The sequence below is a fragment of the Pelodiscus sinensis genome, chromosome 2 (assembly GCF_052426305.1).
Source record: "Pelodiscus sinensis isolate ZL-2025 chromosome 2, ASM5242630v1, whole genome shotgun sequence".
In the NCBI taxonomy this organism is placed as follows: domain Eukaryota; kingdom Metazoa; phylum Chordata; order Testudines; family Trionychidae; genus Pelodiscus; species Pelodiscus sinensis.
The window spans coordinates 135,110,674-135,135,537 of record NC_143053.1 but is presented as its reverse complement, the minus strand read 5'-3'; the positions used below and the strand labels follow the sequence as shown (position 1 = coordinate 135,135,537).

General features: G+C 47.0%; 1 long non-coding RNA gene across 1 annotated transcript; it reads right to left on the bottom strand.

Moving 5' to 3' along the window:
* Positions 1-4,756: 4,756 nt before the first annotated feature.
* LOC112544796 (uncharacterized) lies at positions 4,757-22,720 on the bottom strand. The gene is made up of 3 exons (XR_016348630.1): positions 22,508-22,720; positions 18,996-19,103; positions 4,757-5,290 (listed from the first exon to the last, which is right to left on the bottom strand). It is a non-coding gene; the product is annotated as an uncharacterized LOC112544796 (long non-coding RNA).
* Between the last annotated feature and the right edge of the window lie 2,144 nt (positions 22,721-24,864).

The following is a 24,864-nucleotide window of genomic DNA, read 5'->3' as shown; positions in this document are numbered from 1 at the left end:
ACCTATCAAAGTTAATTCGAACTAACGTCCGTTAGTTCGAATTAACTTTGTAGTGTAGACATACCCTAAGTGGCCAGTGTAGACACAGCCATACTGTGAAATTCAGCTATCATGTCTAGTACTTGACTTATGATAATACCTGTGCATAGAGCTGTAGATCCACAATCTGACAGTGGACTGCCACATTTCTAACTGATTTGAAATGCTCCAAGACCTGCCTGCTGCTGCCAGGTTCCAGACGTCAATAGTCATTCACTGGTATGGGTTCCAAAACTGATTGTTCTGGCACTGATGGAATGGTGAAAGCTCCTTGCACAGCTCCAGGAAGGTCTGTTTTCACTGGCCATTATCGCAGGCTTCTAAAATAATGTGATTTTACCACATTATGCAGGTTCTCCTGCACCAGAAGCAGCAATCCTCAATTGGCCATACTATGACAATTCGGGCAGTCACTATATCTGTACCAAGGAAATATAGTGGGTTCTCACCCTCTCAATCAACTGTCTTTGGCATGTCAAAGTTCTGGTCTAATTCCATTTAATATCTGGCTGACTGAGTACTACACAACATGAACATTTGCTCCACAAGAAGGTGCAGAACCATATCATCAGATGCTTGCTCCATGTCTTCCACTCACTCTGGCAGAAGGGAGGACTGAGCAAGAACTGCCATCAAAGATGTGTCATGATGGCAGACAATACAAGCAACATTGTAGCATGTTGTTCCAAGAGTGTTTCCTATAATGCATACCACCCTGGCTTACCACCCCTAAAATGGCTGCATAACAAACAGAGGCATGTGGATGTTTCCAGCACAACATACATGAACACTTGGTCAGAACATGGCAAGCCCTGAGAACATGCACTAATATAATCATAGTATGTGCACTAATATAGTCAATTCAGTTCACAATGGGCATGCTCCACCCTGGGGCAAAATTAAAGCTGCAAAGGCAACCTTAATTCTGGAATTTCCAAAATTCTGATTGACTTTGCAATCTCAGTAATCACATAGTCTTATGTGCACAACTTGTATATAAGATCAATTTTATTTTAATTATATGCAATTGTTCAAAAGGCTGTTTGATTTTGATTTCGGTTGGGGAAAAATTGTGTATTAGAGCTACCTTACCCTTTCTCTTTAAAATTTCTCTCACTGCTAAGCTTTCTCCATTTGGTCAGCAATCGCATTGTTCCAGTGCAATTTCACTGTCATGGTCACTGAAAGAAACAAGTAAGTTAAAACACAGATGAAGATAGTATTTTTGCCAAAATGCTGAAGAAGCTGCCAGCCTTAATAAGATATTGCATAACAGGAGCACATATTAGAAGAATGATCAGAGCAGCTATAGAATCTAGTTCATTCCAGCAACATTCAATTTATTAGAATCCCAATGGGTGAGAAAACTCTGCAACCACTTTCATTTATTAATACTTTTATTGTGAAGACACTTTAGTTTGATTTGAAGAATAATTCCAGATGGAAAAAAACACTAGCTTCTATGAAATACAATCAAGTGGAAGGAAATATGTAGTTGGAAATATATAGTGACATTATTGTTCTTGAAATTGCAAGTGACTTCTAGACAAACTAGAGGCTTATACAACTGTACATCCTCTAGTGTGATCTATGCCACCAAGGCTGTGTCCAGACTCAGGGGTTTTTTCGAAAAAAGTAGCCTTTTTTCGAAAAAACTTCCCCTGCGTCCAGACTCAAGCCGCGTTCTTTCGAAATTAATTCGAAAAAACGCGGCTTTTCTTTCGATGGCGGTAAACCTCATTTCACGAGGAAGAACGCCTTCTTTCGAAAGTTCCTCTTTCGAAAGAAGGCGTTCTTCAATGTAAATAGGGCTTCTTCAAAAGAGAGCATCCAGACTCACTGGATGCTTTCTTTCGAAAAAGCAAGCCGCTTTTTCGAAATTTCTCCGTGCAGTCTAGACGCTCTCTTTCGAAAGAGGCTCTTTCGAAAGATGCTTTCGAAAGAGCCTCTTTCGAAAGAAGCCTGCAGTCTAGACATAGCCCAAGTGCCAGCAATGCCCCTCTGCTATGTATATTGATCGAAGTGGACAGTCTCCACAACAAAGGATTAATGGTCACAAAATAGATATTAGATATAGTAACACACAGAAACCTGTCTGGGATCATTAACCTGCCTGGGCACTCATTAATGGACTTAAAAGTAGCCAATCTTCTACAAAGGAATTTCACATGCCAACTACAGAGAGAGTGTGGAATTGGCCTTCATATGCAAATTTGACACTGTCTTCTTTGGCCTGAACAAAGACTTGAACTAGTTAACATATTATAAAATGAGCTTTCATTAAATTCAACACCCTACTGATATCAAAAGCTAAGTATGGGACACTTACAACCCACTCAGTTAGCCTCATTAGCACCGGGACTACATTGACAGGTACTTTTTTCCCCTCTCCCTCCTTCCTTATTCTGAAGGTCCCCCATTCTTATCCTCTCAGGATCATCTCATCTAAAGAAGTCAGTTTTTCCCACAAAAGCCAGTGCTTTTTTTGTGATGGTACTTCCAGGTACACAGTACCGGCACCTCGAGTCAGAGCTCAACAATTTTTCCCCTGGAGTACCGGCACCATTTTTTTTAACAAAAAAAGCATTGAAAAAGCTAATGATAGATAGATAGATAGATAGATAGATAGATAGATAGATAGATAGATAGATAGATAGATAGATAGATAGATAGATAGATAGATAGATAGATAGATGTATGTTAGTCTCACAGGGTATGTTTACATTATAGTGTTATTTCGAAATATCTTCTTTAAAATAGTTAATTCGAAATAAGATATTTTGAAATAACGTGTCTATATACAAAATGCATTTTGAAATAGCATTTTGCTATTTTGAAATAGCGTGTCCACACTGATTGGGTGCTGAATCACATTTAAGGCCAGCTGAAACCAGTTCCAGCAGGTCATGAGATCAATAGTTGCTTTGTGTGTCTGCTGCCAGAGGCTATCTGAGGCTCGTGCTTAAAGGGACTCCCCTGGACAGCCGGTTCCCAGCTTTCCCTGCTTGCTTGCCTACCTTGCGGAGGGACAGCAAAGCATTGTTGTCTCTGTCTGATTTGGTTGCCCTGACTCGGGACACCACAGCACTCAGCACCATGGAGTCAGAGCTGCCCCTGGGCACTCTGGGGCTCATTTTGAATGTCTTCCTGCAAGCCAGGCTGCAATTGCTGGAGACTGCCTGGCAGCATCTGCTGCAGCCCAACCCCCAGGACCTCTTCCGGACCCCCCTGGGGGCCATGGAGGAGCAGCAGCAGTGCCCGGATGCCAGCATGTCCCGCCGCATCTGAAGTCTAGACACCAGCAGCAACTGGTGGGACCACATTGTCCTGGAGCGCTGGGGAGACCAACAATGGACCCAGAACTTCAGGATGAAGGACACCTTCTTCGAGCTCTGTGAGTGGCTCGCCCCATTCTGCAGCGATGGGACACATACATGAGGCCCGCCATTCCCCTCCACAAGTGTGTGGCCATCACCCTTGGAAGCTCTCCACGTCGGATAGCTACTGATCCATGGCGAACCAGTTCAGCGTGGGGAGATCCACCATCGGAGCAGTGCTCATGAAGGTATGGCAGTCTCCAGCCATTGCGCCAGGAGGAGGCAGGGGTACAAGGAGGGGATGGACTGCCCTTGGAAAAAGGGGGGGAGGTGGTGCAAGTCACCTCCCCAGGATTGTTTGTTCTGTCCCAGAGACACTACGGACTACCCGCAGTGGCCAGGATTGCAGGGGGGGTTGCTTCTGGGCAGTGGGGGCATGGAGCAGTGGCAGAGAAGGAGCACTCTCAGCCACCATGGCACCCCAGAGACTCTCAGTTCTATTCATCCCTCTGCAGGTGGTCAAGGCCATCAATAGAGTGCTGCTCTGCAGAGTCATCTGCCTCACCAATGTGGATGCAGTCATAGAGGGGTTTGGTGCCCTGGGCTTCCCCAACTGTGGGGGGGGGGCACATCCCTATCCATGCCCCAGAACACCAGGCCTCCCTGTACGTCAACCAGAAGGAATACTTCTCGGTCATCTTGCAGGCTGTGTCTGACCACCGAGGCCAGTTTGTGGGCTGGTCAAGCAAAGCACACGTGCGCAGGTTTACCACAACTCCTCCATGTGCCAAAGGCTGCATGCCGGAACTTTCTTCCCCGACCACCACATGAGGGTCGGCAACGTGGACATGCCTGTGTCCTTGGTGGGGGATGCGGCCTATCCTCTACAACCCTGGCTGATGAAACACTACATGGGACACCTCAACCCCTCCTGACAGGCCTTTAATGCCAAGCTCAGCAGGGCCTGCACTGTCATGGAGGGGGCATTCAGACGGTTGAAGGCCCGTTTTAGATGCTTCCTCACCTGCCTGGACCTATCCTAGCAGCATATTCCACACGTGGTGGCAGCGTGTTAGTGTATTCCATAATTTGTGTGAGAGGAAGGGAGAGGCTTTCCTGCCAGCCTGGATGGCAAAGGCTGACCATTAGGTTGGCCTCTAGGTGCAGCCCCGCATGGTTGCCAGCCAGGAGGCCCATCGGGGGGCTGTCCACATCCGGGAAGCCCTGTTGGGAGAGCTTACACCTGGAGGAAGAGTGAAGTCTCACTGGCATGCCCACTGTGACCTCATGCCTTATTCCACCCTCACGTCCTTCCACTTTCCCCTCCCTAATCCCTGTTCCTGATGTAAAATAAAAACACATGCGTTATCAAAAAACAAACTCTCTTAATTGACCATAATGGGAGTGAGGGGGGAATGAGGATGGGAGAGGGGCAGGGGAAACCTGGGAGGGGGGAGTTGGAAGGGGAAGACAAGGAGAGAAAGGGGGAGGAGAAACAGGGTTGGGGGTCTTGCCAGCCCACCTGTCTCCCAGCACTGCAGGTGCAGGGGCCTCTGCGTCCCTGGGAGGGAGCGGGTATGGAAGGTAGGGCGGGTGAGCAGTGGGGGAGGAAGAAGCAGGAGGGGGAGCAGGAGTGGGAGGAGGAGTGAGAGCTGGGGCGGCCGCAGGGGCTGGAGCGGAAGCAGGCAGCAGTCTCTGCACCAGGGTCTGCAGGTGGCCGTGGATGGCACCTCCCTGGTCAAGCAGCTCTTGCAAGCTCTCCTGTCACAGCTGCAGGTCTTCATGCACCCACTGCTCCTGGTTGTGGACCTGCCTTCGCAGTAATCCCAGGTGTTGCCTCTGGCATTCCTCCTGGTTCCAGGTGAGCCTGTTGGCCCGAGTGCAGGAGGATGTCCTGGGAAGGGTGGTGCATCCTGCACTCACAGCTGGTGTGGCTGTGGAGAAACAAGAGAAGAGGTCAGTTATCCCTGGGGACACAGTGGGTGAAGCCCAGCCCCCCACTGCAAGGCGAGGATGGCAGGTCTCCGCACAATCATGTCCTGCTATCCCTGGGCATGTGAACTGGCTCCTGTGCTGCCTATAGTGTGGGTGTGGTGGGGGGGAAGGAGAGATGTGCCCTGCCTCTGTGTAGAGGGGGCGTCTGGAGGGAAGGTATAGTGCAGTGTCCCTCCCTGGGGTCGGGAGCATGCCATGTGCCTTCATACAAACATGTGTGTGGGTAACAGGCCAGGGCCCCTGTGTGGCAGCCAGCTGGGACCACATGCCCCAGCTGTCATGGCACATGCACAGGTTTCTGTATGATCAGTGGTCAGCAAGGCCCACACACGCGGACCCTGGGTTCCCTCTCCCCCCCCCTTGCCTCCCTCCCCCCCGCCCCGCTCTGGCCCACATAAGGCCTGCCACAGCAGACCCTGGGCTCCCTGGGTTCCCTCTTCCCTCCCTACACCTCCCCCTCTCCCCCGCTCTGCCCCGCATATGCCTGCCACAGCTCCTTTATTTTCATGTGCACCTGCTCCTGGGTGCGCATGTGGCCTTTGGTGGCCAGGCTGGCAGCCATCTGCCTGTAGACGGCCACGTTCCTCCATCTAGTGCAGAGATCATGGATGTTGGAGGATTCCCCCCAAACGTGAATGAGGTCCATGATCTCTGCACTGGACCAGGAAGGCACCTGCCTTTTCCGGCCCCTGGTAGGCTCCTGGGAGCTGCCAGACTGCTCCTGGGGAGCGGTGGAGGACTGGCTGGCACTGGCTGGCTCACCCCTGCTGGCAATTGGGTCAGGGGCAGCACCTGTGGCCTCTGGGCTGGCAGACCTGGAGCTGGCACAGGCCCTGTGGCCAAACAGACTCTCCCCCTGCAAGGGCTCCAGGGCTGGGCGGGGAGCAGAGGAGTTTTCCTGGTTTGGTCCAGAGTGGCCACCAAGGCACCCTGGGAAGGGCTGGAGGCTCCCTATTTCGAAATAAGCATCTATACAATGCTTATTTCAATTTAGCTATTTCGAATTTGGCTTTATTCCTCGTACAATGAGGTTTACCAAATTTGAAATAAGCGCTCCACTATTTCAAATTAATTTCAAAATAGCGGTTTGGCTGTATAGACGCTAGGGAAGTTATTTAGAAATAATAGCTGTTATTTCGAAATATCTTTGCTGTATAGACATACATCTAGACTACATTGTTTTTTAGAAAAAAACTGCCCTTTTTCCCAAAAAAACTTCACCTGCATCCGCACTGCAATCGTATTCCTTCAAAATCCATCAAAAGAACGCAGTGGTTTTTTCAACATCAGTAAACCTCAAAATATGAGGAAGAACACCTTTTTCGAAGGAGCTCTTTTGAAAAAAAGCGTGTGTGGATGCAGAACAGGGACATTTTTTTGAAATAAGAGTTACAGGCAGTCCCCGAGTTACGCAGTTACGAATGGGGCTTTTCTCGCCCCGGAGGACGGGAGCGGCGGGATGCCCAGATGCACCGCGGTCCCACCACCCGTGTCGAGAAAAGCTGCTCCACATCTCCCTAGTCTGCTGCGGGGGAGCCCCCCCAGGAGACCAGGGAGACGCAGAGCAAAGCTGCGGAGCACGCGGGCAGCGGAACAGCCCAGACGCGCCGCGGCTCTCCCACTGCAGGCGTTCTCTGAGGCTTTGCTTCCCATCTTCCTGGTCTGCTGGTCAGACCAGGGAGATGCGGAGCAAAGCCACGGAGGACGCCCGCAGCGGGTCAGCCGCGGCGCGTCTGGGCTGTCCCGCTGCCCGCGTGCTCTGCGGCTTTGCTCCGCGTCTCCCAGGTCTGCTGGGGGGAGCCCCCTCCCCCAGCAGACCAGGGACATGCGGAGCAAAGCCGCGGAGGATGAGGGCGGCACCACGGCGTATCTCAGGGGTCCCGCCACCCGCGTCTCCCTGGTCTGCTGGGGAGGGCGCAGCTAGTGCCCCCCCAACAGACCAGGCTTTTCTCGCCGACGACACTTGGGGTAGAGCAGCTGGGGCGCTGCCGGGTTGGTCCCGCAGCGCTGCTCCTCGATGCTACTGCCCCAACCCGGCAGCACCCCAGCTGCTCTGCCCCAGGCGTCCTGATTCAGCCACTGCTTGTCAGTTTCAGCAGCGGCTGAATCAGGACACCCGGGGCAGAGCAGCTGGGGCAGCACCCCAGCTGCTCTGCCCCAGGCGTCCCCAAATCAGCCACTGCTGAAACTGACCAGCGCTGACTACAGAAAGCCCGAGGCAGAGTTGCTCTGCCCCGGGCTTCCTGGAATCAGCCGCTGATCAGTTTCAGCAGCAGCTGACTTGGGGATGCCTGGGGTTCTTAAGTTGAATCTGTATGTAAGTCGGAACTGGCGTCCAGATTCAGCCGCTGTTGAAACTGATCAGTTTCAGCAGCGGCTGAATCTGGACGCCAGTTCCGACTTACATACAGATTCAACTTAAAAACCAAACCTACAGTCCCTATCTTGTACGTAACCGGGGACTGCCTGTAATTGAAAAAAGCACAGGTGCCCTGGTGGCCATTCTGTGAATAGCAATCAGGGCTTTCTTTCGAGAGTGCATCCATGCATTCTGGATGCTCTCTTTCGAAGAAACAGATCGCTTTTTCGATCCAGTTTTGAGGTGTGGATCCTCTCTTTCAAAAGAAACTTGTTCAAAAGAGCTCTTTCGTAAAAAGCTTCTTTCAAAAGAAGTTTGCAGTCTAGACGTACCCTAACGTGCCACAGGAGTATTCATTTTCTGTGAGTTGTACATTCTTCTTTGTGACTAAAAGATATTATCTCACCCACTTTGCCTTTCTAACAAAAATCCTGAAACACCGATCAAGAACACTATGATGAATTTGATGGAACAGGATTTATGAACAGAACATATAAAAAAAGCTCACAAATAAAAGGACTCTCATTTTCTAAAGTTATGTAAATGTTAAATACTATTCTCCTGCAGACATGAATCATAAAATAATCAGGTGGAGGGCTTACTATATGATTTTTTCCAGCGGCTATTTAGTTACCTCCAAAAGCTAATACTGTCTCCACTGCCCATGGAAAAGAAACTGCTTTTGTGTATGTGTTTATTTGGTTTAGGTTTTCTTTTTTTGATTAATGCAGAGCCTGATAATACAGCGAAAGCTCACTGTATAACTTCTTTTCTTGTTCAGATATAATAAAACTAGTATTGCATCAAGCATACCAATCTTCTCTCATCTCATAATGTGGAGCTAAGGAGAGGCACAATGATGAATAGACTATTTAACCCTTTTGCTGCTACTTCACCACACCTGCCATGATGCCATCCATCAACTGGGATTGGTTGAATGAGGACAAAGCTAGCACATTCAGCAGCACAGATGGTATTTTCTGCATGGATTTCCATGGACTGTTTAGCAGCAAAGGGTGACTACCAACATTTAAAAACATGAGTTCCAAAAAGGCAGTTGCTTATAATTTAACATCTAAGGAACCTAACATCTAAGACACTTGCTTATAATTTAATATCTGTAGACATACAGCTCTTCTGAAAATTAGCCCACTCTTTTAGGTACCTAGACTTAGAAAATGTTCGTCTAGGTTTCTTACCTTCCATTATCTTATTTATTTTATTTATATTTATTTATTTAAATATTTTTACCCTGCCTTTCTATTTAAAATATTTAAGGCAGCTTACAAAAACAAAAATACAAATATATATAAAAATTTAAAATATGAGTCCCCAGAGGGACATAACCAGCTAAAAACATAAAGAGAGGAAGAACACACACATACAGACTCAAACATTAAAAGCATGAGGAAAAAAAGTGGCTTTAGCCTGACGCTGAAATGCTAGCGTTGGCGCTATGCGAATATCCCAAGGAAGAGAATTCCACAGCCTGGGAGCAAAAGCTGAGAATGCCCTGTTCCGTGTAGATGTTAATCTTATCTCCACAAGTGGGGCATTTAGTAGCCCTTGAGGGAGCAAGTGTCACTGGCTTCCAAGATATCTGCTCCCATGAGGCTTCCTTAGGCAGGTCTAGAGCAGCGTTTCCCAAACTATGGTGTGCGGCCGCTACCGGGCCTCAGAAAAAAAAATGCCGGTCCCCAGTGCGCCTGGCGGCTGCCGCCCTTAAGCCAATTGCCCCATCGGTCGAACCGGGCCCCATGTCCCTGCACCCGGAAGTGACAGCGAGTTAAGAGCCGGGCCCCGCTCCAGCGCTGTGCGGGGCTGGGTCTCTCCCCGGCTTTGCCTGGAGCGGGACACGGATCCCCCCTGCCGGCCCCCCTGCACGTACCCCTCAGCCCCGGATTCCCTGCCGTGCGTGGCTCCTCCTCGCCACCTGCCGCGCATGCACCGCGTTGCACGTGGGTGGGGAGGACGCCCAGGCGTGACGTGATGTCACGGCACAGGGTTTTGAAACCCACGCGAGGCACGTGGCGAGGCCTGGCTGGCTCCGGGTTCGGCCTCCGGGTTCGGCCTCCGGGGTCTGAGAGCGGCCCCCGGCCCCATCCCGGGGAAGGAGAAGGGGGGGAACCAGCTCGGGTGGCGGCGGAGGCGAGGCGAGGGGAGGGAAGGCACCAAGGGACAGGGGTTGCGGGAGACACAAATGCCAGGGGGCCAAGTGCAGACAATGAGGGAAAGGGCAGGAGGGGCGGTGTCAGTGGGAGGGGGGACAGGGGGATCCTGGGAGAGGAGAGGAGAAGGGCACTGGGGGCTGTAGGGGGAGGTGCTGGGAGGAGGCTGGAGAGAAGGGGGGGCATGAGGAAGGTCAGGACGGAGCAAATCGTATGTGAGGGCACAGAGGGGCAGGAGGGGAATGAGGCAGAGACTGGTGAGGGGGTGGGTATTCGGGAAAAAGAGGGCAAAGGGAGGTACCAGGAGGGTGCAGGGCTAAGGGAAGGTGCCAGGGGATTCTGGGGTGAGGAGTAGGGGAGAGTTGACCACCAGAAGCAGAACTGGATGGGGGAATCAGGGCAGGCTGGGGAGATTGGGGGGCCAGTGGAAGCAGGGCTGCCGGGGGGGGTGAGGTTGGGGGCAGGGAGATGGCCGGGGAAGATGTGGGTGGGGTGGGAGAAGTGGCCACTGGAAGGAGAGCTGAATGCAGGCAGCAGGGCTGGCCAAGGGAGATTGAGAGGAGAAGCGGGGGAGAACTGGCTGCCCGGGAGGGGGTCGGGGGAAGTGGAGCTGGCCAGCGGCGTAGCAAGGGGAGCAGGGGGGAGGAATGAATCGGCCTGCAGGCAGTGGGACTGACCCGATCCTGTTCCCTCCCCCCCCCCCAAATCACGAGTTAGTCCAGCACAGGGATTCTACTGTTCTTCCCCCCTCTCCCCCACATACACATCCCTCGAGTAGTTGCGAACTATCTGGCTGGTAGACACACTCATGCAGCCTGAGCACATTTACCAGCCAGGCAGTTGGAAACTACAAACTGATACATCTAGTAATAATACAACTTGCCTAATGAGAAAATACCAGACGTGTTATATGTCTGGTATTTTCTCAGTTTGTTTTTCATGTGTTTATATTTTTGGGCTGCAAAAAGCAGAACTAAAAAAAAGGGTTCCAATTAAAGTAAAAAGTTTGGTAAACCCTGGTCTAACCAGCTTTCTGTCTGTCTTACAGCCCATTTATCCAATCCATATTCCTTAACTTGCTGGCAAGAATATTGTGGGTGACCATATCAAAAGCTTTACTAAAGCTGGCACTGGGAGATTTGGGAGGACCAGAAACAACTTATTTGAATATTCATCATTTGATTAATGAATATGCAAATGACCATTACTGGTCCTCCAAAAGTTCATGAATGGATTAACTGGTCCCCATGTCAAAAAGTTTGGGAACCCCTGGTCTAGAGGACTAATTTTGTTGCTCTTTTTCTCCCACCTCACTGCTTCTTAAAAAAGGGTGTAACAGAGGCCTCCAACAGGGGACCACCAAATCCTGGTGCTCCTCATTACAGTGCCTTAGAAAAATTCCCTCTTAGTAGAGTAGGATAGTTAGGGGACATCAACGCCAACTGACAAGCTTAAATATATGCTTACTTTTCTTAACTAACGGAGAAGTGTGAAGAGAGTGAGCCTTCCTTTGTCTAGTAATTTTCCTTAGTATTTGGGACATTACTATTATTGCTTTACAATTAAAACATTTCCTCCGTCACCAAAATTCAAATGTGTGCCTTTGAGCTGAAAATTCTGTTGTGTTCATCTAGCTCACAGTAACTAGAAGACATTCCTCTGAATTCAGTTCAGGCATCTGTCCAACTGTTACAATGGCTGTATCCACTTCACACACACAAAAACCCTTCCTAATTCTGATCTGAAGTACCCACACATGCATAAAGACTTAAAATGTGTGCTGTTTTGATAAGGCAAGTTGGAAACCTGCTGAGAGAAAGCCTAACTTCATTTCACAACTGTCACATCATATTTATATAGAACATAATTTGAACTGGAAAAAACAACTGCACCTAGGAGAAGTGGAGTGTAGAACCTTCTGACCCAGAAAGCAAAGCAGACAATGAGACAGTGCAGTAAAGCTACAGATTTCACTAGAGATTGCTTCTATTTTAATAACACTTTTTGAATGTCTATTTTTGGAAATGAATACAGTCTGAAGAGGCTTTCTTGCATGAATTTTGCAATTTGTGTCATGCCCTGGCTGCTGCTAAGGCATCTGTACTTAAGATATGGTCCATGTTACTTTCCATATCTGCTCCTCAGGTAGCTACCAAGTCATGTTTGTGTTTATTGACACCAACAATCCATTGCTACTGCCAGGTCTGCAGAGCTAATACAGCTACTGAAGAGCAAGCTGGAATCTATTCCACTGCATGTATCCTCAACAAATTGTTATTAGTGGCTAAAAACTGATTTCAGAATATTTTGATAGTACTTTTAGATTCATAACTAAAAATAAATATTGTGCCAGGGTGCTAAGAATTTTTCTCCAAAATTCTGCTCCAGATCTTTTACCAGTTCACTGCTGGTTGTTTCACTCTTCTAATATCGCCATTCTCCAAAAATTACGCTAAAAAATCAATTGTTCATCTCAAAACATGCAACCAAGGTAAAACATTATTCTAAATTATTCTATTGTAAAAATAGCATATAGAAAGGGAAAAGGAGGTGTTACCAACTAATCTTTCAATTTGGGTAGAGGGACGGGGAAAAACACAGATTTGTAAGGAAGAAAAGAGAATGAAAAGTCAGAAAAATGTTACTATGAGCGTTGTGACTTCTCTGATGTGCACCAACCCTGATATCTGAGAGCTTAGGAGGCATAAATGTAGTCTAAAGCTGCCATCTTCTCACAATCCCCAAGGACTGCACCAATGGCTGATGAGCCAGAACTGAGGCTCTAGCCCAGTGGTCCCCAACCTTTTGAGGTTGTCGGGCGCCAGGGGGCGTGGCCGTTCGCCCGCCAGGCGCCAGGAGGTGGGGACACTTGCGCGCCCGGGGGCACCCCCCCCATAGCCGCATGCCCAGGGCCGGGGGCCCCCCATAGCCGCATGCCCGGGGCCCCCCCATAGCCACGTGCCTGGGGCCGCCGCTCCCCCCACCTCCCCCGCAAGCGCCGCGCGTCCGGGGCCAGCGCTTCCTCTCCCCACCCCCCCCCCCCGCAAGCGCCGCACGCCCAGGGCCGGCGCTTCCTCCCCCGCCCCCGCAAGCGCCGCACGCCCGGGGCCGGCACTTCCCGCCCTCCCCCCCGCAAGCGCCGTGCGCCCGGGGCCGACACTCCCCGCAAGCGCCGCGCCATGTGCCCGGGGCCAGGCCAGCCCTGAGCACCTGGCGGGCGCATGCAAATGCCCCCGCGGGCGCCATGGCGCCCGCGGGCACCGTGTTGGGGACCACGGCTCTAGCCTATATGTGCGCTGTAAAATATTAAATGGGTAGCCAAGTTAGTCTATAGCAGGAAAAACTTAAAAAACAATAAATACTCTAGAAGCAACTTAAAGATGAAATAGTTACAAGAGGCTGATAAGAACCATTAGTTTGCACTTGGAAAGGAAGATGACCAACACCAGATTTTACACAGACATGAAGTACCATTAGCACCTTCATTGTTTGGTTGTTCCCACCAAACAATGTGGAAGATAAGATGTGGAACATAATGTGTGAGTCATCTGATATTCCGGTTCATGCCATTTGCATGAGAATTAAACTTGTGAATGAAGTTAAGTTCCACCCCTTCTCTGTGTATTTGGCTTGCGGAATTGGTCAGAAACAAAATGGTGACTTGGAGATCCATTAATGAGTGTCCAGGAAGATTCAAGTGTTCTCCAACAGGTTTTTGTGTGTTGCCTTTTAGGATATCTGATTTGTGTCCATTAATTCTTTCCCGTAGAGACTGTCCAGTTTGGCCAATATACATTGCAGTGGGGGCATTGCTGGCATTTGATGGCATAGATCCCATTAGTGGATGTGCAGTTAAATGAGCTTATGATTTGATGGCTGATGTGGTTGGGTCCAGTGATGAAATCACTTGTGTAGGTGTGTGGGCAGAGTTGAAACCAGGGCTGATTGCAGGGGTGGGTTCCTGGATGATTATGATGGAGGTGTGTTGCGTGGTTACTGGAAAGAATTTGTTTGAGGTTAGGGGGTTGTCTGTAGGCAAGAATTAGCCTTTCCCCCTCAAGACCTGTGAGAGTGAGGGGTCATTTTCCAGGTTAGGTTGTAGATGGACTGTAGGTGATGACACTTCTGTTTTCTCTTTTGGGCCTGTCTTGAAGTAGTTCATGTCTGGGTACTTTTTTGGCTCTGTTGATCTATTTTTTTCACTTCTCTGGGCTGGTATTTCAGTTTGAAGAATGTTCTGTATAGATCCTGTACAGAGGATTTATAGGTGTTTGTCTCTGTCCGTGGGATTGTAGCAAATCTGGTTGTATCTTAGGGCTTGGCTATTAACAATAGATTGAGAAATGTGTCTGGGATGGAAGCTAGAGGCATGAAGGTAAGTGTAGCAGTCAGTAGGTTTCCAGTACAAGGTGGTGGAAATTTGTCCATCATTTAATTGTACTGTAGTGTCAAGGAAGTGGATTTCTTGTTTGGACTGATCCAGGCTGAGGTTGATGGTGGGATGGAAGTTGTTGAAATCCCTGTGAAATTCTTCAAGGGTCTCTTTCCCGTGGGTACATATGATGATGATGTCATCGATGTAGCATAAGTAGAATAAGAGTGTGAGGGGGCAAGATCTGAGGAAAAGTTGTTCAAGGTCAGTGTGACAGGCTGCTGATGGCTGGCCAGAAGGGGGGGTCGCGGTGGGCCGCGCAGGGGGCGGTGAGCCCGAGGGGCCAGATGCGGCCGCCATGCCAAGGCGCGGCGAAGAGCCTTCACCCAGCCAGGGCAGCACCAACAACACGAGCTCTGTCCCCAGCATACTGCCAGACTGAGCGGAGGCTGCGGGCGGCTGCCCGGAAGTGACGTGGGGAAGCCCCGCATGACGGAGTGGGCGGGGCCACCGATCAGCATCGCGTCTGGTGAGCCAATTCAAAAGGGCCTGCCAGCGCCAGGGAAGGGGCATGGCTGGGAGTCCGTGGAAGGTGGACGGTGAATCTCGGACAGGAGACGCCGCCTTCCAGCAAGGCCCCAGGAGAGGTGCCAGAGGCCAGACTGTGGAACTGGCACCAGGAACTGTTACACTGAGGATAACTAAGGCCTAAATTTGCATCTGATTAAGTCAATTAAAGCCTCAGTGGAAGTTGCAGATACCACCAAACCTCATCTATCATAGGTGTTTGCTGTCCCAAGAATGCCGCAGTAAATGAAAACGTTGCTCACTTTAAAGGGGCCAAACCATATATTGTAAAAGTTTTAAAAGCACAAGGAAAAGCAGGTAAACACTTTTTATCCCAACCCCAAGAAGGAAAGAAGATAGAAAAGTACCCCAAAAAACTCGGTTACACAAAATACAATAATTGACAGTGGGTGAGAAGCTCCTATCTCTCAAGCCTTTGGCTAATTAAAAGCCTCTGGTGAAAGACAAGGAGGAGATCCCTCACAGCAGTGACCCTCTGCGGTGCTCTCGACCTCAAGCCTTAGGCTCCTTCCGAGCCCTTATTGAGGAACAGAGAGGCGATCCCTCGGTGACCCTGGGGACGGGTGTGGTGCATGCAGGTGGTGATGATCCTCGTCTGGGGCCTTCCGCTCCTAGGCATAGGAATCACTGGAGGAGACTTGCCTGGTGCTGATCTTCAGGTGGCTTCTGCTCTTCAGCAGGAACCGATGATAGACAGCTACCTATCCCTAACACCTGGAAACAAAACCTGACTAGCTAGACTCAACGCTCCCGTCACGAACAAGTACCCGGCCGCTGGTGCGGTGAACCGACGCACTAATCCTAACGGACACACACGATGACTGACATAGACAGAAGACAAGCAGGGACAAAGGTGGCGCGAACGAACACAGACAACTGTTAGCCAGGTCTTCAAAGCACCCTTCTCCTAAATATTCATGAACTTTATCTTTAAAATCATTGGACCCTGTACAGGAAAACAAGGGTCCCTGATTGGTTGCTTTGATAAACAAGTTGTAACAGCCTGGATCAGTGTGCTGCATGCAGCAGCACAGTGTGACATGTGCAGCTACTTGCGTGCTGTGTGCAACACTCCTAGAAACTTCTAACTGAATATGAATATAGTTAATACATATTCATAACAAATCATACATATTAATGATTGATTATACATATTAATGAGGTGTCGAAAATGAGCAGGCTACAGAACCACGGTAGGCACTGGGGAGCTGGAGGCCACCAGCCAGGGCACAGTGGGGGGAAGGAAGAAGCCCAGGGCAGGGTCCTTGTGGCGCCCATGGGCTGACGCGTTTTGGGAATGCACCCCGTCAGCTGTGCAGGGAAGTGTTGACCTTGCACTTAGGGCCCCGGGTTGGGACCCAGTAGAGAGGGAGGGCCCAGGTCCCTCTTCACTCCCAGCCCCGTGAGGAGTGGAAAAGGCAAAACCCAGGAGAGAGTACGAGGGTCCCGGGCAACCGGGGTATGGAACCCTGGAATGGACTGCCAGAAAGGAGACAAGAGACAGTGGGCAGTTGGGCTCACAGGGCCCCCGTCCCTGACCCGGGTGGGGTGCTCACGCACAGGGGACAGTCACAGTCAGCCATAAAGATATTGGCATGTTATGGTACCATGCAGGTGCCCGTGAGTATGCCTCTGACTTGAAGATACAAATTGTCTCCGATTCAGAAGTAGTTGTGGGTGAGGACAAAGTAGAGCTCTGTAATCACGTGTGCAGTGCTGTCATCGGAGATGGTGTTCCTGACAGCCTGTAATCCATCTTCATGTGGAATGTTGGTGTAAAGAGCTTCTATGTCCATGGTGGCCAGAACGGTGTTTTCAGATAGATTACTGGTGTTTTGTAGTTTCCATAGGGTCTGAGGAGAGAGTAAATATAGCAAGATAATCTTGTTGTAAGTGTGCCAGTGCTTGAGATGATGGGTCGTCCGAGATTTCCAGGTTTGTGTATCTTGGGTAGCAGATAGAAAACTCCTGGTAGGGGATTAGAGGGAATGTTAGTGTAAATTTGGTCCTGAGCAGCATCATAGAGCTTTTTGAGTAGTTGTTTCAGGGTTTGGTTTTTGGGGGGGGGGGGGGGTTGGTTGGTTGGTTTGGGGGTTTTTTTGGTATTCTTTACTGGGATCACAGGAGAGAGGCTTGTAGAATCTGGTATTGGTGAGTTGTCTGGTCACCTTCTGTTCATAATCTGTTCTGCTCATGATGACTAAAGCACCCCCTTTGTCAGCCTCTTTGATTATGACATTAGAATTGTTTTTGAGGCTGTGTATAGCATTGCATTCTGCATGACTGAGGTTGTATTTTATATGTTGTTTGCTGACAATGTCAGCTCGAGCATATTTGCGGAGAAATACTAACAGAGAAATACTCACTCTATGGGTATGTCTACACTACCCTCCTAGTTCGAACTAGGAGGGTAATGTAGGCATACCGCACTTGCAAATGAAGCCCGGATTTGAATTTCCCGGGCTTCATTTGCATAAGCGGGGAGCCGCCATTTTTAAAACCCCGCTGGTTCGAACCCCGTGCAGCGCGGCTACACGGGGCTCGAATTAGGTAGTTCGGACTAGGCTTCCTATTCCACGAGGTGTACCGGTAGTTCGGAATAGGAAGCCTAGTCCGAACTACCTAGTTCGAGCCCCATGTAGCCGCGCTGCACGGGGTTCGAACCAGCGGGGTTTTAAAAATGGCGGCTCCCCGCTTATGCAAATGAAGCCCGGGAAATTCAAATCCCGGGCTTCATTTGCAAGTGCGGTATGCCTACATTACCCCGCTAGTTCGAACTAGCGGGGTAGTGTAGACATACCCTATGAGAATAAAGACAGCTCTGGAAATGAAACAATGTCCAAAAGAAATTTTCTAATTGAAAATCCAGTTACTAAAAAAAGTGTGTTAGTTCATACAGTAACTTCCTCCAATTTACGTAACAAATCTCCCCCAAACAACATGTAAGACTTTGCTTATATCCAAAATACACACATTCCTCACACCACTCAGAAGTAGAAACTTTTTCTTTATAGACACTAGTGACTACTTATCACTTGGAATATTTTTACAATGTTTAGTTCAGTTCAATTTTTACATTTTTGACTCCTCTTCACGCATGACTAAAGTTATAGGATATTTAATATACAGCACTAGGAGGAAAATCACTTCTCAGTAATGAACTTATAAAATAAAGTACCATGGTAGTAAGCCAAAAAGCTTTCATATTTTATTCAATAACATTTCAACTTCCTCTCATTATCTTTAAGGGACTGTATTAGATTTTACACAGTGGGCCTAGTTTTGCTCTCACTTGCACTGGTATGTAGCAATGATATAACAATGAAACTTGATTGACATCAGCAGAATCACTCCTACCTGAAATGGGTGCAAGCTGCAGCAGAGTCAGGCCCCTTCTGCCTTTATAATAGAACTATATGATGTAGATAACCCTTCAGATGCTTGAGTCATTGTACAAGGATGTAATGCTCAGAGTAATCAGATTTGCCAACTCTGACATATGAATATGCACATATGTTCCCAGCACAGATATTAAATTAAAAACTTAATGCTTTAGGGAATTTCATTGATTTTATTCAATTTCTTGAATGGATCTATGTAAGCATGAGGAGAATAAATCTGAAAACCTAGCTCAAAGTGACTCCACGGATATTATTGTGACTGTTCACAACCTACAACCAATTGCTGCCACATGCTGAATTGGTAGCAAGTTCTCTTATTGTTATGCTTTATTACTTCTTCATAAAGACATCCCCCTTCACAGCCATTGTTATCATTATAGGATAACATTAATTCCCTGTAGACTTAAAGTTGTCTACAGCTTTACTGAACATTTGCTTTCCAGTTGTAAATTACTATGGGCTTTACTCACCTGGAATGATACATGGCTCTGAGAGCCACATAAACCTGCAATCTTGGTTCTAGTTCATCAGAAATTCAGTAAATCCCAGGCAAACCTTTATTTTTGTTTAACAGTTCAGACAGCAGATCTCTGATCAGGGGTTGAGAGTCCATACCAATAACCTCTCCAGAGTCCAGTCAGTTCTTTGCTCTATTTATTAGTGTGAAGCTAATTGTTAGCAAGGTGCTTGCCCCACTCACTAACAGCACGGTACAAAGTAGTCAACAATTTTGTAAATATAAGGACTTTCACGTACATGAGCTTATGGTCTCCACTGTTCTATGGTGCAGAAGGGAGCAGGCTTGCAAATAAACCACAAACCTCAGCAAAATCCCTCTCCCTTCCTCAGTGAGAGCTCAGCCATCTGCAGGAATAAAAGGCACAGAAGAGGCCAATAACTATTTAATGCAGTATATTCCTCTTTTGGGGATGCATAAATTGCAGTTCAATCTACATTATAGATTACCACTTATGTGTGTCAAAGTGGTAAAGGGAAAGTTAATCTAGTATATTACAGAGAAGTTCTTCTAGCATGGCAGATGAGGGACCTAGCCTACAGCAGAAAACAGATCTATGCTATCATTCTTCTATGGAGCCTTGACAACAGGCAAGTGGAAATGGATGAGCTCAGATCTTCCATAACTATTGCCTGTAGGTATCTCCGCTTTCCACCAGAATTGATGTGTGTTCTCTGCTGAGTATTCCAGCCTCTGTCCTGGAAGAGCAGCACCATACAAGGTACCAGGCATCTGCTGTAGTAAGTTCTGCTCAGCCATATACTTGCAGATGCTAAGAGGGAAGAGGACATTGTCACCAAGGAATTAGCAACTTGAGTTTCAGGAAAGGTAGCACATTGTCATGTATGCACACACACACTCTGCCTCTTCCCCTGAGTGCACTCTTTCCCACCTGTGCCTGTTTGGTTAATGCACTCTGCTGCCAACCATCTGTGGGGCTGCACTTGGATGGCAGCAGATGCCATTGACCAAGCTGGGAGTGGAGCGCTCGAGGGAAGAGGCAGGGTGGATGCAGAGCCCCAGAGCACAGCCCCACAGGAGCACACCAAGTCCCACAGCAGCACTCCCAGCCCACCACCACCAGCAGGGCTGCACTCCTGGCTGCCAGCTGTAGGGCTCTGTAGCCACCCTGCCTCTTTTCTCCAGCAGCCTCATCCCTGCTTCTCTACCTTCCTTCCTCCCTGACATGTAAGAGACTTGAGCTCTCTCCAGCTCCCTTGAGTCTGCCCAGCACTGCTCCCTCCAGGTGCTCCTACTTCTTTCCTGGCCAGAGCAAAAATGAGCTCTTCTCAGCCCTGCAGCCTTTATATGGCCCAGCCTGGCCCAGGTTGGCCTACTGCTTCTCACACCTTGGCCAAGGATGCGCAAGCCTCTCCTAACTAGTTTGTAACTCTCTCCCTGCTGGAGTGGGCTACAGAACTACTGCAGATAGTTAAATGAAAAAATCAATTTGAGGAAGTCTATTTTTTTTGTTTAACTATCTACAGCTCCCTCATAAACACCACATAAACCTTAATCCAGGTTCCAACAAAGCCTAATTTAGGAATTCTCTGATTTCTATTGTACTGAGTTTTCACCTCCTTGGTCCTAGCATACCATTTGAGCTTGTGCTCTCTCACACCAGTCTAGTCCTAAAAGGGGGCCGTGACAACAAGTTCACTGCTGCGTAAGGCAACAGCCCAGGAAGGCATTGGACAACAACCCATTGGATTTGGCACTAATCATAGGCCACTGTCCCCCAAGTTTTTTACATCCCAATCTCCTTCCTCATTTGTTTCCACTAAACTGCCACCATCTAACTGTTCCTCTATTGTGTAGACTGAAACAATACTACTGACGGACACTCTGTCCCATCCCAGCACTTATTTGTCTGAATTGCAGTCCCTAAAACTAAAATCTTGTGTTTGGGCACACGTTCTTGAAGGGTTTAGTGGGATGGGCCTTGGTCCATTATCATTTCATTTAGCTATCTACAGATGTAAATTGAATAGTATTTCCCCTTCACTTCTCACTTATCAGTATTTCTATAAAGTTATTAATTAGTGCATTATAACTTAGTACAGTGAAACCTTTGTTATCCAGCACTCTGTTAAGCAGAAAACTTCTGTTAATCAGAAAACTTCGTTAACCAGCAACAATACGATCACATTTTAAGGCATACAGGCCTGGTTTGGTTTACCATGATTGGCTTAACAATTTTTTATTTACGAAGTACTAATCATCTTAACTCAAAATAGAAATGTGAGATCAACTGCCTCACACTACAAAACTACCAATACTAAAAACTTGAGTTTTACTATTATTGTCCATTGGTTTTTCCTAGGTTGATGGGATCTTCAGATAACCGGAATTTTTAGATAACCGGAATGCCCTAATCCCAGAGCATGCTGGATAACACAGGTTTTACTGTAATAGCTTTACAGCAATTCACATCCAAAAGTTGTGTTATGTTAATTTCAGCAATGTGCATGAGTTCAGTCACTCTATTAATAAACAGGATTTTTCTCCAGTGACCACTAGTTGGCTTCTTCCATGAAAAAGGATAGTTTTATGAATAAGGCAATGGACTGGAATTCTAGCAATCTGCTTTCTTTTTCCAACTGTCCTGCATGTTTCTTATATGACTGCAAATCTAGCCTCTGTTTCCCCGTCTGTATACATTTAATTTCTTCTTTGATTTAAACTAAAAAGTCTGATCCACAGGCTCAGAAAGCCCCGTCAAAACCAAAATGTGCAAGTTCTGTCAGTTCATCTCTTCTGCTAAGCAGCAGCTCAATCAAATAGCATCTCTATATGTTGGCCTATGTTCTCGTGTCCATACCTCACATTCAAAAGCCAAGTGAAATAAATAGTCCCTGCAGCATGCAGTGAAAGTTGATGAATACAAGCCGGCTCAAAACATTTTGGAATCCTAAGCCTTTAAGGTAAGGCCAGCCACCCTGGCTCCCATATCTGAGAAGAGACCTTTGCTGATTGCAATTATGGCAGTGTGTTACTAGAGGAGCCCTCAGACACTGGGATAATGCTATTTTTCTTAACACAAAGAGAGGTTAGGATTATAAACTCTTTATTTGTGAAGCATTCTGTTACTATGATACTAGCAACTCAATATCAAAATAATTAAAAATACCTATTTTAATAAACATATTAATCCACTAACCTTATGTAACCCCCTTTTTCCTCCCCGGGTTACTGGGGAGCAGGTCACACTCACAGGTGTGCCTGGGTGCCTGATGTTTTAACCCCAAAGAGATCCTGAGCACCCCAGTGGTGATGGTGTTTAGTTGGGGAAAGCCCTATCCACCACCTTGCTGCAGTCCCTTGCTGGCAATGAATGTAAAATGGCGGTGCCTCCACCTGGCTGCTCTTGTACACACACTGGTGTGCCTTGAGAGCCTCCAGCAATATACTCATTCCAACTATAATATGGATCCAAAACAACAACTACAAATCATATATATCTAATAGAATACTTTAAAATAAACAATCTTTACTTAACTTAAATAAACAGGGATTATCAGATTTAGCAATGAATAGCATTAACAAAACACACAACAATAATTGAAGCAAATATAGCTAACATTTGTACTGACAACAGTGACCCCACCCCAGAGTGTGCACACCCCTGGACTCAGACCCAGACACTTGCTTGTGTTGGTGCGCTGACGTTGCAGCTGTAGTGAAGATTTGGTCCAGGCTAAACAGCAGCTCTGTCCCAGGCAGCACTTTTCCAACAAGGCCCAAAACTTACTGCCTCATGCTGTGCCTATAGAAAGCAGCCTGCTAACTCCCAGTTCCAACAGGCAACGGTCTGTAGCTGCATCCAACAGCCCCTGCACTGGATCAACGTCCTTGGCAGCAGCCTGGCTCCCCCTTTGGTTCTAAACTGCAAGGCAGAGTTCCAGACTGCTAGGCCTCTTTCTTCAAGCACATGGAGAGAGACAGTCTTCTCTCACACAAGAGTCCTTCCTTCCTGTTTTTTCCCAAGGGCTCATGGGAATTGTAGTCTGGATTGTAGCACACAGGGTCTTTTCAGAATAAAACAGAGGCCCCTTTAGTAAGGGGACTACGCTTACATTTAAAAATCACTTAAATTGAAAAAACTCAAACAACATGCCCAAAGCAAAACAAACTCTAAATAATCTTATCGATAATAATCTTAAAATAACAACTTGCTGTGCTTGAATAAAAGATGCGCTTAAACTTTAAGTATCTTACAGGGAATAATAGTTTTAATAGCATTACTTATAGCTTCTCATTTACAGTTTGTTGGAACAGTATAATTCTCGCATACATTCTCTTACCTTTGCTACATGTGTCAAGTTGGCAAAGGTGCCATCCTTATTTAAAAGAAATCATGACCTCAGGTAAGGGACTGTTGGCCAATGTTATACATAGGGCATATCTTATTAATATTGTACATATCCAGCCAGTGGGCAATTATGTTCATCCTGCTTGCCTACATCAATAAATACGTATCTAACAATATTATGAAAAACTAAATTTGACATTTAGCATGGGTGAATGCGATACCTATCAAATGTAAAAGTTGCTTGTTCTACACCCTCGTAAAGTGACTCTCAACCTTTCCAGATTACTGTACCCCATTCAGGACTCTGATTTATACTGTGTACCCCCCAAGTTTTGACTCTCTTAAAAACGACTTGCTTACAAAATCAGACATAAATACAAAAGTGTCACCGCACACAATTACTGAAAAATTGCTTACTATTTCATTGTTAACACATAATTATAAAATGAATCAAGTGGAATACAAATATTGCACTTACATTTTAGCATATAATACACAGCACAGTATTAACAAATGTTTATTACCTCAGTGTTTCTCAGAGTGGTTACTCTGAGAAAGCTGCTACCAGGCTGTTCTGGTTTGTTCACTTACCAGCTCTGTAGCCTCGGAGCCTCGTGGCTTCCATTGTCTGCAGTTCGCCATTTGCAATCAAGGGAACGTATGAAATTGTATTTTGTACTGACTTGTATGTAACCTGTTGTAAAACTAGGCAATATCTAGATGAGTTGCTATACTCCTGAAAAACCTCAACATACCCCAAGGGTTATACATATTTCTGGTTGAGAACCAATGCCCTTGTACAGATTGGAAGACCCCTTCACAGGCAACTGATCTGCAATGCAGTATCCAAAACAAAAATAAGGAAAGCTACAAGATAAAAAGGTGACAGGTAAATTTTAATCTTAAGTGATGTATACAGTGCTTTCTTAACTTGTAAAGGAATCTGGTATAAAGAGTGATAATTTGGGAGGATTTGTTTTTGAAGTACACATACTGGATAGCATAAACATGCTGCAGGATAAGAATTGCTTCCCCAAAGCTGGGGTATGTATATCTCCTTTTCATACTGTACTGTTTTGTCTTTAGACAGTACATTGGCTAAGCTTGGTTATTTGGTCTCAAACATTTTTAATATTGAACCATAATTGCTACATATTCTAGCAATAAAAGATAGATGAGCTCACTTCTGTATTTAATGTTTACATATATTACAGTGAAAACTACTCATATAAGAGTGTTACCAAAAGCTTCCTAATATTACAATATAAGTCTAGAAGAAAATTAAGCTAAAACATCTTCATGTTGTGTAGTGAGATTGTGAAGATTGGCATGGGTTAGTCCTGGGGTCAGAGAACTGCCTTTTGCTGTGCCCAAGAATTTCTGTATAGATTTGGCCAAGTTATATAAGCTTGTGTTCTGTGTATTCTCCGTAGTCTTAGCTAGACACTTTCTGCTATAATCACTCATTCAATCCGCATGTAGTACAATACAAGTGTTTCATTGCCGCATGCCTCAACACACTGAATTTCAAAATAGGACACAGACAAAATGGATCCTTTGTTTCCTCTGCATAGGGGGATATGCACTGGGCTGGATTTCAGAAAACCCTGATGAACCTCAGCTTTTATTCTGATTGGAGTTCATTATTTGCCCTTATTACTGAGCCAGGTCAACCTCACCGATAGGCAACTCATTCTGGGAACAAGTAGAGCACAGATTCCTAGTATAACAGATCCAACTCTTATCCCCACTTTGCTACATAGTGCCTCAGAATATCACTGCTCAGTCTGTGTGCT